Source organism: Carcharhinus amblyrhynchos, chromosome 10 (genome assembly GCF_965287045.1).
Source record: "Carcharhinus amblyrhynchos chromosome 10, sCarAmb.v2.hapA, whole genome shotgun sequence".
Classification (NCBI taxonomy): domain Eukaryota; kingdom Metazoa; phylum Chordata; class Chondrichthyes; order Carcharhiniformes; family Carcharhinidae; genus Carcharhinus; species Carcharhinus amblyrhynchos.
The window spans coordinates 62775326-62788228 of NC_137333.1; the positions used below are offsets into that span (position 1 = coordinate 62775326).

Genomic DNA, 12903 nt, shown 5'->3' on the forward strand with positions numbered 1-12903 from the left:
GTTTGTGCAACCAAATAAATGTGTTGGACTTTAACTTGGTGTTGTGAGACTTTTTACTGTGTTGTACAGATGGAGCACTTAGTTATCAGATGACAATCATGCAAAATGTGTTCCAAAGTTAATATATATTTGTTTTGTTTATAATATGTGGCAACTGTTAACTTTAGCAATGCGCTGCTGCAGTCTTCAGGTACTGTAAAGAAGAAATAATTTTTTACATTTGGTAACAGGTCTGGCCTTAGGAAAATGATACCATGGGTGATTTTGATGTAGTACCTAAATATTTAAATATCTTCCTTCTTTTGTATGAAGCTAAACTCCATAAGGCCATAAGATATGAGAGCAGAATTAGGTCATTCAGTCCAACTCATCTGGAGCCTACCACTTTGGGGGCTGCAGGTTGACCTGAAAATTCTGATGCCCTTCTGAACACGCATTTATGTATGTCCTTCACCCACATGATGCAGACAGCTGCATTTTGCTCCCATCTCTCAGCTCACAATAAGCCTGCTTCAGGCTACCATTCATTCATCTTTTATCATGCAGCCCCACTGACCACAGCACTCTAGCTGGACCCTAGTTTGAGAGCCATTGCTAGACTAAATAAACAAAAGGCCTTGAGTGATCTTGACACATAGTGTAAAACTGATGAACCATAGTGTAAAACCAATGTAAAGATAGTGTTAAAATGGCATGCTGGTTTTATTTCAATATGGTGAAATAAAAGTTTTGCACTATGTATCAAGATCACTCAAAGCCTTTTGTTTGTTTAGTCCAGCAACGGTTCTCAAACTGGGGTCCAGCCAGAGTGCTGTGGTCAGTGGGACAGCATGATAAAAAATAAATGAATGAATGGTAGCCTGAAGCATATTTATTGTGAACTAAGAGATGGGAGCAGAATGCAGCTGTCTGCTTCATCTGGGAGCAGCACATACGTGAATGTGTGTTGAGAAGAGCACCAGAATTTTCAGCTAAACCCAACAGCCCCTAAAGTGGTAGGCTCCATTGGATCTGTGGACCTGTACCCGCAGATCTCTCTGTGTGTCTATGCTCCTGATGGTTCTGCCATTCATTTTATAGGCCCCGCCTGAATTGGATCTACAAAACGTATCACCTCACATTTACCTGGATTAAATTCCAACTGCCATTTCTCGGCCCATTTTTCCAGTCTGTCTATACCTTGCTGTATTCTCTAACAACCTTCTTCACTATCTGTTGCTCTGCCAATCTTAGTGTAATCTACAAACTTACTAATCAGGCCAGCTACTTTTTCTTCCAAGTCATTTATATATATGTATATTACAAACAGCAGAGGTCCCAGCACTGATCCCTGTAGAACACCACCAGTTATAGACCTCCATTCAGAAAAACACTCTTCCGGAGAAGAATGGAGGTTCCTTCAACATGTGCTGTAGGCGCACGTTCTTTGTGATTGACCGTGGAATAGTATTGGTGTAACAATAGGAACAGGCTACTTGGATATTTTGTTTCTAGTCATGAAAACAATACATTACATACCAAGTTCAAAAGGTGATGGTGGGGAAAGTAGAGTATAAAGTATTTTGCAAAATGGAAAGTATTTTTAAGATAAACAGGGCTTGTGATTTTCTTTTTCTGAATCAAAGCAATAAAGTGACCATTTTAGTAATATTTCAAAACTCTAGCTTTGTTGTGAATATGTCTTTTATTTCATTTGATAGTTCATCTCATGTGTTTGTAAAGAACACAAACAGCACATAAGTACAAGTAGTTTTAAACTCCTTATAAGCTCTTTTTGAGAAAAGTGCAAGAGGTGCTATTTTGTACAGAAACAGAAAATGGTAGAAAATCTCAGCAGGTCTGCCAGCGTCTATGGAGAGAAAATAGAGCCAAGGTTTTGAGTCAGGATGACCCATCGTCATTTTGTAGGTCGGTACCATGACTGATCTGCCACCTACATTCGATGCACGTCAATACTTGAAACAATTATTTTTGTGACCATATAGCTGATCGTAGGGAATGTCAATACCAGTAGCAAATGCAAAACCACTTTGTTGGCCTACTCTGCACTGGTAGCCAAATGCATACCTGCCTCCATCTCTGGCAGCCTGTAATAGATTTATGTTGTTCCTGGTTTAATGGATGACAGCAGCAGAACTGTCTTGTTTATATTGCCTTTGCGACTGAAGAAAACTGGACATCTAAATAAAGCATCAAACTCTTTCTCTTTCAGGTCATAATTACAACACATTCACAGCTGCACATTCACAGCTGCAGCACAAGTGTAGGAAGATGTGACTTGCCCTGGGCAGGGTGACATTCACATATGAACCTGTCCTTCTATTGTTTTAAATGGGAGAACTACATTCTGGCATGAGTCTCCGCCATGATTAAATCCTCCAACAAATAAAATCTAACCAAAACACTCAGTAATAGGATGTATTGCAAAAACACCGGTGACTGACATATTCCACAGATGTGCCTCATCCATAAATTTCCACTGTCACAAAGCCATACTTCATGCCTCAGTTACTGCATCAGACAATGCAATACAAGGATGCATTCCCATAATATTGTGAGTGGACAGGTATGTTACAACAAAATAAAAATTTGTATCATTAGCCCTGGCTGGGTAATTGCATTCTGGAGTCAGTGGGTGTAAATTCATGTATGACCCTAGACACTGAATCCCCCAGGTTGACACTTAAGCGATCAGAAGTCGAATCTTTTAGATAGGACATTGAACTGTCTGCCTTCTCATGGGAATGTAAAAGATCCCATGGCACTACTTGAAGAGGAACTGAAAGCTCTGTTGGCTCTGGCCAACATTTATCCATCTGCCAAAGTGACTAAGAACAATATTAGGGTATTTGTGTGATTTTGCAATGTGCAAATTGGCTTTGTTGGTCACATTAAAACCAAGACATACATTAGTGTCACAAGTGGGCTTACATTAACACTATGATGAAGTTATTGTGAAAATCCCCTAGTTGCCACACTGCTGCCTGTTCGGGTACACTGAAGGAAAATTTAGCATGAGCAATGCACCTAACCAGCACGTATTTCAGATTGTGGTAGGAAATCAGAGCACCCGGAAGAAACCCATGCAGACACAGGGAGAATGTGCCATCTCTGCACAGAAAGTGACCTGAACTGGGAATTGAAACCAGGTCCCTGGTGCTGTGAGGCTAACCACTGTGTCGCCATGCTGCCCTGCTTTACTGAATAGCATAGGGACTCCACAATGAAGATGGGAAATATTGGCGATGTTTTAGGTGCACAAATTTGAGAACTTATCATAGAATCCCCTCAGTGCAGGGGACCATTTAGCCCAACTCTCTGACTGAGCAGAGTGTTTTATCCAGGCCCACCCCTATAACCCTGCACATTTACACCACTAATCCCTCTAACTAATACATCTTGGGACACTAAGGACAATTTAGCATGGCTTATTCTTGCACATCTTTGGACTGGGGGAAGAAACCTGAAGGAATCCACGCAAACACAGGGATGATGTGCAAACCCCACATAGGCAGTCACCCAAGGCCCGAATTGAACCCGGGGCCCTGCCGCTATGATGCAGCATTGCTAACCACTGTGCCACCTTGCCCCCATTCTACCACCTTAGGATCGGCACCGCGCCTGAGCACGTTGACCTGAGGAACGGCACCGCACCTGCGCACGTTGACCGGTAGAACGGCACTGCGCCTGTGCACGTTGACCGGGGGAACGGCACCGCGCCTGCGCACGCTGACCTGGGGAACGGCACCGCGCCTGCGCACGCTGACCTGGGGAACGGCACCGCGCCTGCGCACGATGACTTGGGGAACGGCAGCGCATCTGCGCACGTTGACTTGGGGAACAGCACCGCGCATGCGCACTTGGGCCATTCCTGGCGCAGTCCATTTGACCTGATCCCGGGAGGAGAGTGAATCGGGATCTGGAGGAGGAAAGGGAGGAATAATTCTGGCCGCTCGGTGACGGCACTAAGCGTTGGAGGGGAGACAGAAGAAGAAGAGCGGGCGATATAGACGGCTGAGAGGAGGGGGAGGAGCGGAGCGGGCGAGGCTGGAGGTGAGTGTTGGCGGCTGCGGGCACTCGGTGCCGCCGCTGCTACTGCGGTCGCGGGCCTCTCGGCTTCCGGGCCCGGCCCCGGGGCTCTGCACCATCGTGCACCGGGGAGAGGGGGACTCAGCAACTGTCACTGGACAAACTCCGAGCTCCTGGTTTTCCTGTAACCATCCGGCAGGAAGCCGAGCAGAAAGGAGCATCCTCAGAAAAACAGACAAAAGCAACACACCACAAATTCATCCAAAAAGTACAACTCACTTCACATTTAGCTGTCCTTTTTCATTTTTTAGCGTTGAAGTGGAACTCCAATATTGTTTGTTGATTTTATAGTGTTTGTTGGGCTGCAATTTCCAATTCATGGGGTAATAAATACCACCCACTTTGTTTTTCAGATGTGTTGCCTGGGTAGAAAGGCTGCCCACTGAGTCATTAGAAATGTCCATTTTTAACCCACCATGCGTCTTGGGCCACCTGCATACTTTATTTTTCTGTTTATTTTTCCCTTTAATTTCCTCTCCACACTCCATTTCCTAATGGTGCGATGCAGTTGATTTCACAGGTTTCTCTGGAAACTCTCCAGAGAATGTGTTTGGATATTGATTGTTGGCAAGATGTTAAATAGTGGTCACTGTCATCACAGCGGAGCTCAATGCAGTTTTCACCCAGCATTTGTATAGCTACCAGCGTACTTTGACAGAGGGCCAAGAGGTTGGCTCGAAGAATGGCCTTAAAGGAGCACAGTGAGAGATACAGTTTTCTGGATGGAATTTGACAACTCAGAGCTTGAGACAGTTGAAATCATAACTTGATAGTGGAATGAAAGCAGTTGGGAAAGGCCGTATTGAAAATGTAAATTTCTTGCAAAGTTGCAGGGGGAAGTTACAGTGGAAGGAACAAAGAGTTCTGAAGTAACTTGAACTTGAGGATTAGAATTTAAAGTTCTAAAGTGTTGACATGATTGGGTGCAAGTTTGGATGTTGGCAGTAGAGTTTTGGATGACTCAAGTTTATGCCAAGAGCAAGATAGTCAGCAGAATAGTCAAACATGCAGGTAATAAAAGCATAGATGAGTGCTTCATGAGCAGTGGACTGAGGCGGTGGGGTGGTTACAGGCATTTTAAGTAGATGATTTTTATGATGTAGAAAACATTAGGATCGGAAACGAAGCTTGGGGTTAAATAGAACCTCTGTGACTTTGAATAGTCTGGTTCAGTTTCTGACATTGGTCGTCGGGGAATGGTGTTTGTGACGGAGACCAAAGTAAGTTTTCCAAATGTTTAATGGAGGGTATTTGCATTTAAGTCAAGAGCAACTCTTAATTTGTTTCTTCCAGTGTAACTTCCAGGATTCTGTACAGATTGGAGGTTTATCCAGTCTGTAGGTTTATTGGAGGTTTTGGGCTGAGTGTTTATGATCTTTGTAACTTAGTGCTAAAGTATTTGGTGCCTTTACCTACTAAGAATTAATTGCTGTTTTAAGATGAATTACGACCGATTTGTTTATACGCAAACTTTTGTGGTCATTCCACTTGAATTCTAAGTCAGTGAAACAAGTAGTGGCTTTGAGTGCTGCATCTAGACAGGTAAATCAAAAGTTGTCTTGCAGATAGAGAAATCTAATGGCTAAGTGTTATACATGTGTGTGGTTCTTTAAACTAAATCCTCTTTGAGCGTCGATGTATTTTACAATTTTTTTCCATTGGGAATTAGTGGATTGCATAAATGCTTCTTTCTGTCGAGAAATTGAAACCTCTTGGAATGTAAATCACACAGAAGTTTCTCCTTACTTGGAGCTTGATGAGGTTCCAGGAGTATGAGTGTCTTCTAGATTAATTTATGGAAAAAATTGTAAATGTTGAAAATAGTAAACAGTTTTGCGGAGAAGTTTTCTGTTGAGATCTCAACAACTAAAAGCATTGTTAACAAGTGATCAGTCAAATACTGGATGGAATGCCACTATTTTCCAGCTTAATTCTATTTTGTAAAATCAAGTTAGTGTTAATGAGAAGAATCTGGGTGAAAAAAAATTCATATCTTTTGTACTTGGTTATAAAACTGAATTCACTTGAAATAAAATCTTAAATTTCCGAAGTAATGTTTTGTGTTTTAATCTGCCTTAATCTGTACAAAAAGATACTATCTGGTAACCTAAAGTCTTGCATGTACGTTTTTTAAAAAAAGGAGCATTATCTTTCAATTTGTATTATCCCAGAATGACTGTAACAATGACAGTGTAATTAACAACAAAGTTGCAGAAAGTGATTCAATGCTTCCTGTAGGACCCGTGTGGTCTTCCCATATTGTAATTGAGTAAAATCACTGAATTGCCAGGATCTTCTCTTTTTGATGTTTGGCTTGCTGTACAAACCTTTTGAAATTTAAACTTTTTCAAATCAGGTGTAACAGGGTTTTTAATTACTGCTGAACATCTTCATGACCCCTGTAATTCTATATTTGTGGAATGTCAAATTTCTCCATTCTGATAATTTTAAAATTAATTGAAATATCTCAATAATATTCCTTATTTCAACCTTAATCCCATGTGTACATCCCAGTGGTTTATTTTGCTGTCCAAATTCTTGAAGTGTCTAGAAGTGGAAAGATTCAGTACATTTTACTTCCTGATTGGCTACCTGAGAATATTTTGATGTGTTTGGCTGTTCACCCTGCTTGACGATATATTTGTTGCTGGATACCTGGAGGTTCCCTTGGCTTGGCACCAGAATCAAACTGATGTCAGGAAAGGATAGCTCCACGTCATGGATGTTGGTGTGTGGTTGCTTTTCTTCAAGTTCAATGGTGAGCACCAATGCTCTGCCACTGATTGCAAAGGTCAGGACATTGTTATTTGTGTAAAGTTGTGATCTGACTAATGTGAGACATATCCAAGTCAAAGCAAAACAATATTTATTGGTTACTATATCCTAGTTATGTAAATATATAAATTAATAAAAAATACGCTTGTGCTCCTATTGTAATCAAAATGTCACTAATATTCCAACAACTTGGGAGGACAGTTTTGATGAGATGGCTAGATTTGAAATGTTTACATTCTCAGCTTTGGTTTAAAACACTTGGTTGGGGGGGGTGCGTGGTGTTGGGATTCCCTAGTTGCAAACCTAACTTGAAACATCAAATGCTTTCCAGTAATTACTGTAGCCAAAAATATATAGTGTTTCCTACAGCTGAACTCCTATTAAAAAGTATAATACTCCATTTATAAAAGAGCCAAAAACTTAGCTTCTGTTTGTCATTGTACATATTCTGAGTGAAAGAAAAATGACTGAAAGAAAGTCCACCTTTTTGGTAGATTTCCAAAAGTTGAAGGGTACCAGATGTGCTTTCTGACTTTGCTGTTCTGATCCTCTGAATTGTGGTTCAAATGACAAATCAACAAGCAGTTTTTGGAAGAAAAGTATTTGGTACCAGTCTGAATCAATAAACTTTGTCATTCATTCTCACACTGGCACTTGATATTTTCCTGACTACATATGGGTACTGTTGCTCCTTGAAAGCTCTCTTGAAATATGGTAGGGCACAGTGTGTTGGAACATTTTTAAAATTTTATTTTTGCGATGAAACATTTGCAGGAAATAACACCGCTTCACTGCTGGCACAGGGAGTATTGTGAAAGCTTGGGCAGTCAGGCTAATATTGCCAGATTTGTAGACAACTGTTTTTCTGTACAGCTGAGGAAAAACCATGACCAAAAATAGGAATTTTATCAACAGGGCAAAACTAGCCAAGGTACAGGCTGCCGTTTAGCAGTGCCATTTTTAAACCTATCTGTAGTTTTCATACTTCAGATAGGCACAATATCATTGTTACATATTGCAGCTATCAGTTCACGGTATCTTTGTAACCTATGATCACAACCCCCATAGTGCAGAAAGTGGCCACTCGGCCCACCGAGTCTGCACTGACTCTCCGATAGGAATAGGACCTGGGTAATATGCTCTATAACCCCATCTATTTATACTGTTAATTTAGCTCAGTTGGCTGGACAGGTGGTTAGTGATGCCGAACAATGCCAGCAGTGCTGGTTCAATTCCTGTACTAGCTGAGGTTATTGATGAAAGCCCTGCCTTCTCAATTTTGCCCTGAGACATGATGACCCTCAGGTTAAATCACCACCAGTGACATTCTATGGTCATCTGGGACAGTGGTGACTCTTACACTGTTGATCCCATTGACCTATACATCTTTGGACACTAAGAGGCAATTTGGCATAGCCAGCATTTAATAATGGTGCTGAATATGAACAACTGAAATTAATCCTTGTGGAGACAAGTCCCACCTTCACGTTGAGAATAACCTCCATTGTGTTGCGTAGCCCTATCACTGTGCTAAATGGGACAGGCTTTGAACATTTCTAGCAACCCAAGACTGGGCATGCATGAGGTGCTGTGGGCCTCATGCATGTCGACAACACCTCTATACTCTAGCACAATCTGTAACCTCATGGCCCAGCACATCCCCCATTCAAACATTACCATCAAGCGGATCAACCTTGGTTCAATGGAGAGTGCAGGTGGGCATGCCAGGAGCAGCACCTGACATAACCTAAAAATGACATGTCAGCCTAGTGAAGCTACCAAACAGGACTACTTGCAAGCCAAATGGCGTAAACAGAAAGTGACAGACAGCGCTAAGCGATCCCACAACCAACGGATCAGATATAAGCTCTGCAGTCCTGCCACATCCAATCATGAATGGTGGTGGACAAATAAACAACTCACTGGAGGAGGAGGCTCCACAAATATCGCCATCCTCAATGATAGAGGAGCCCAGCACATCAGTGCAAAAGATAAGGCTAAAGCATTTGCAATAATCTTCAGCTAGAAGTGGATGATCCATCTCGGCCTTCTGCAGTGATCCCCAACATCTCTGATGCCAGTCTCCAGCCAATTCAATTCACTCCACATGATATCAAGAAATGGTTGGAGGCAGTGGATACTGCAAAGGCAGTAGGCCCTGACAGCATTCCGGCAATGTTATCAGAAGACTTGTGCTCCAAGCTTGCTGCTCCCCTAGCCAACCTCTTCCAGTTACAAAACTGGCATCTACCAGACAATGTGGAAAATTGCCCAGATATATCCTGTGCACAAAAAGCAGGACAAATACAATCTGGCCAATTACCACCAAATTAGTCTACTCTTGATCAATAAAGTGATGGAAGGGGTCATCAACAGTGCTATCAAGCAGCATCTCCTGAACAATAAGTTGCTCAGTGGCGCCCAGTTTGGGTTTCACCAGGGTCACTCAGCTACTGACTTGATTACAGTCCTGATTCGATCATGGACGCATGAGCTGAGAGTGACAGCTCTTGACATCAAGGCCACATTCGACTGAGTGCGGCATCAGAGAGCCTGAGCAATACTGGAATCAATGGGTATTAGTGGGTAAACTGTCTGCTGGTTGGAGTCATACCAGTCATTACCTGAAGTCATAATTTCAGGTGATCGGCAAAAGAACCAGAGATTGCTCGTGCAAATAAATACAAAGTGCCAGAAACACTCAGAAGGCTAGACGGCATCCATGAAGAGAGAAAGGGCTAATGTTTCGGGTCAATGATCTTTCATTAGAACTGGGAGAAGTTGGAAATGCAACAGGTTTTGAGCAAAGGATGCATATGACGAGGACAAAGGAAGGTCTGCTATGCTGGAAGACAGGAAGATTGAATAATAGTAGAGTTAGCCCTTCAGGACCACATGAAATAATGCTAGAAAGGAAAAGAAAGGATGAAACAATGTACCTAGAACAAGTGTGCTGCTATCTGAAAGCGACAATAAAAGAAAAACTAAAACATGTAAAGAAAAAGAAACCAATGAGCGTCAGTATTTATTTTGAAATTTTTGAACTCCAGGATGAGTCCAGAAGACTGTAAAGATGAGGTGCTGTTGCATGAGCATTTGTTGGTTTTCACTAGAACAATACATCAGGCCAAAAAACAGAGATGTTAATGTGAACATAAGAAGGATAATTAAAATGACAAACATCACAAACATGGGGTTGTGCTTGCAGACTGTAAAGCATTCTATGGCTCAAGTAGGAACTGGGGAAAGATCAGCCAGGAATCTGACTTCTGATTGGGGCTGGCAGGAAGGGAAATTTTGATTTATTATTGTCACATGTATTAGCGTACAGTGAAAAGTATTGTTTTTTGTGTGCTATACAGACAAAGCATGCCGTTTATAGGGAAGGAAATGCGAGAGTGCAGAATGTAGTGTTACTGCCATAGCTAGCCTGTAGACAAAGATTGCTTTACTGCGAGGTAGGTCCGTTCAGAAGACTGATGGCAACAGGGAAGAAGCTGTTCTTGAGTCAGTTGGTACATGACTCCGGAAGAACGTGGAAGAGAGAATATCCGGGGTGTGTGGGATCCTTAATTATGCTGGCTGCTTTGCCGAAGGAGCGGGAAGTGTGGACAGAGTCAGTGGATGGGAGGCTGGTTTGCATGATGGATTGGGCTACATTCACGACCTTTTGTAGCTACTTGCAGCCTTGGGCAGAGCAGGAGCCATACCAATACTCCTAAGGGTTCTGCCATTTACTGTATATTTTCCATTTGTATTAGATCTTCCAAAATGCATTACCTCACGTTTGTCCAGGTTAAACTCCATCTGCCATCTCTCAGCCCAAGTCTTCAACTGATCTGTGTCCTGCTGTATCCTCTGATGGTCCTCATTGCTATCTGCAATTCCACCAACCTTTGTGTCATCCACAAACTTACTAATGAAACCAGTTACATTTTCCTTCAAATCATTTATGTATATTACAAACAGCACAGGTCCCAGCACTGAACGCCACTAGTCACAGACCTTCATTCAGAAATGCACCCTTCCACCCTCTGTCTTCTATGACCAATCCAGTTCTGTATCCATCTTGCCAGCTCACCATGTGACTTCATCTTCTGTACCAGTCTACCATGAGGGACCATGTCAAAGGCATTACTGAAGTCCATGTAGACAACATCCACTGCCCTACCATCATCACTCATCTTTGTTACTTCCCAATCAAGTTAGTGAGACACTATGATTCCATGATTCTAAATACACAACCTCCCCTTCACAAAGCCATGTCGCCTCTCGCTAATACGTCCACTTATTTCCATTTGGAAGTAAATCCTGTCTCAAAGAATCCTCTCCAATAATTTCCATACTATTTTTGCTATCCTTCTTAAAGAAAGGAATAGCATTGGCTATTCTCCAGTCTTCTGCGATATATCCCATCAGGCCCTATGAATTTTTCTACCATAATGCTTTTCAAGACCCTCAATGCCGCCGCCTCTTTGATCTCAACATGACTCAAACTATCTGCACGCTTTTCATTTCATATGCACGTTTTATTTCATGTTTAAATATAATGAAAATGGGTAACAGTTTGGTTTACCATAAAAGATCCCTAATATGTCGGTAGAATTATTCCTGGAGAAAAGTATTCTATCCTCATTTTTATGCCCAAATAAAACAATTATTGGGGTTGACTCTGGCTTCTTAATGTAATTTGGGATCCTGGTTTCAGCACAAGATGAGATTTTACGGTTATGAGCTCTGAGGCAGCAGTAGCTCCTATGGAGCTCAGACTGAATATGGACAGCAGTGAGGCCCCATTAAATCCTTGCATTTTTTTTCTAATGGTGAGCATGACCTAATACAGACCTTTGAGGCCTGATTGCTGTTGCACAACTAGCACATGAAAAAGTAGATTATAAAGTCTGAGGCATTAAAATTGGGTCACACTTGGAAACACTGTTGTAATTTGAGGTTAACTTTTGAAGTTGATGAATATTTAACATCACCTGTGTATGAACATATTTTGAAGATATATGTTTAAGAAATGAAATTTCTTTTAGAGAATTTTCACCTTGTCAGCTGAATCTTTTCTTTATATTAATGATACAAATCACTTTATAAAAATCTGATCTAGTTGGTCCCCTAATGAGTGTTTTAGTATATTTCCATTGGAAATTACCTAATAATAATGTAATCATTGTCACCAATCTTCTTGACCCATTAAAGTGTATTTAAAAAAAAAAGTCAAATTTCTGTGTGAACTTTCCCAGTGACTCTGGAAATAACTTACTTGCAACTTTTGGCTTGTGTGCTCACCAGCCCATGTTTTCCCTCCATCCATTTTAATGTGGGCTGTGGGTTGACAAGCACACACTGGAAAATCTTAGCTGTAGTGTCTAATGAACAGGCCTTTTTTGATACTTTTCAAGAAGTGCAACCTTTTCTGTTTTAAGAATAAGTTAGGATTATTTCGTGGGTGATATACGTCCTATTATAAATAAATCCCAGAATTGGTATATAGGAATCAGCTATACACAAAGTATGTGGTATCGCAAAATCTTTCCCCCTCAGGTGGCTTTCACTTCCTGGTCGTCCCGCTCTGTGCATTGGAACTGAAGAAGGGAAAAATTGCTTCAAAGAGGAATATGTCCCTCTCGTGATTAATTTAAAACATAGAAATAAAGAGGTCACGTTCATTTATGGAGCTAACTTATTCTTGAGGAGAGCTTGCTTGTGTGGATTGCTCTTAAGCCCTTGGGCAAACTCTGAGTTGGGTATTATCAAATTACTGATCAAAGTAGCTAGCCAGTGTTCTGCAGAGCAGGCTGCTGTTTTGTTTGAAATATAAATGCTTTCAATATGGTTCTGTTTCCGTTCATTGGAGACATTTTGACACATTTTATGCTCAGCACTTGCCTCTGACCCCTAAGAAAGTTGCCCAGAAAGAATTGGTATCTCCCTGACATGATTTCTCCATATCCCCAGCAGCAGTTTAAATCTGGTGGCAAGTCAAGGAGATGCCTTGACATGCAGCAGCTGTGATGTCAACAAGCAGGTAGG

The 12903-nt window shown here is 41.6% G+C and overlaps 1 protein-coding gene across 2 annotated transcripts in view; it reads left to right on the forward strand.

Annotated features, from left to right (window-relative positions):
- Positions 1 to 3870: 3870 nt before the first annotated feature.
- The window catches only part of nck2b (NCK adaptor protein 2b), an 88961-nt gene continuing 79928 nt past the window's right edge, over positions 3871 to 12903 (forward strand). For both annotated transcript variants that reach the window (XM_080197177.1, XM_080197178.1), the window contains exon 1: positions 3871 to 4053. The gene's annotated coding sequence lies outside the window, so the exon portion shown is untranslated. The remainder of the gene's footprint in view (positions 4054 to 12903) is intronic.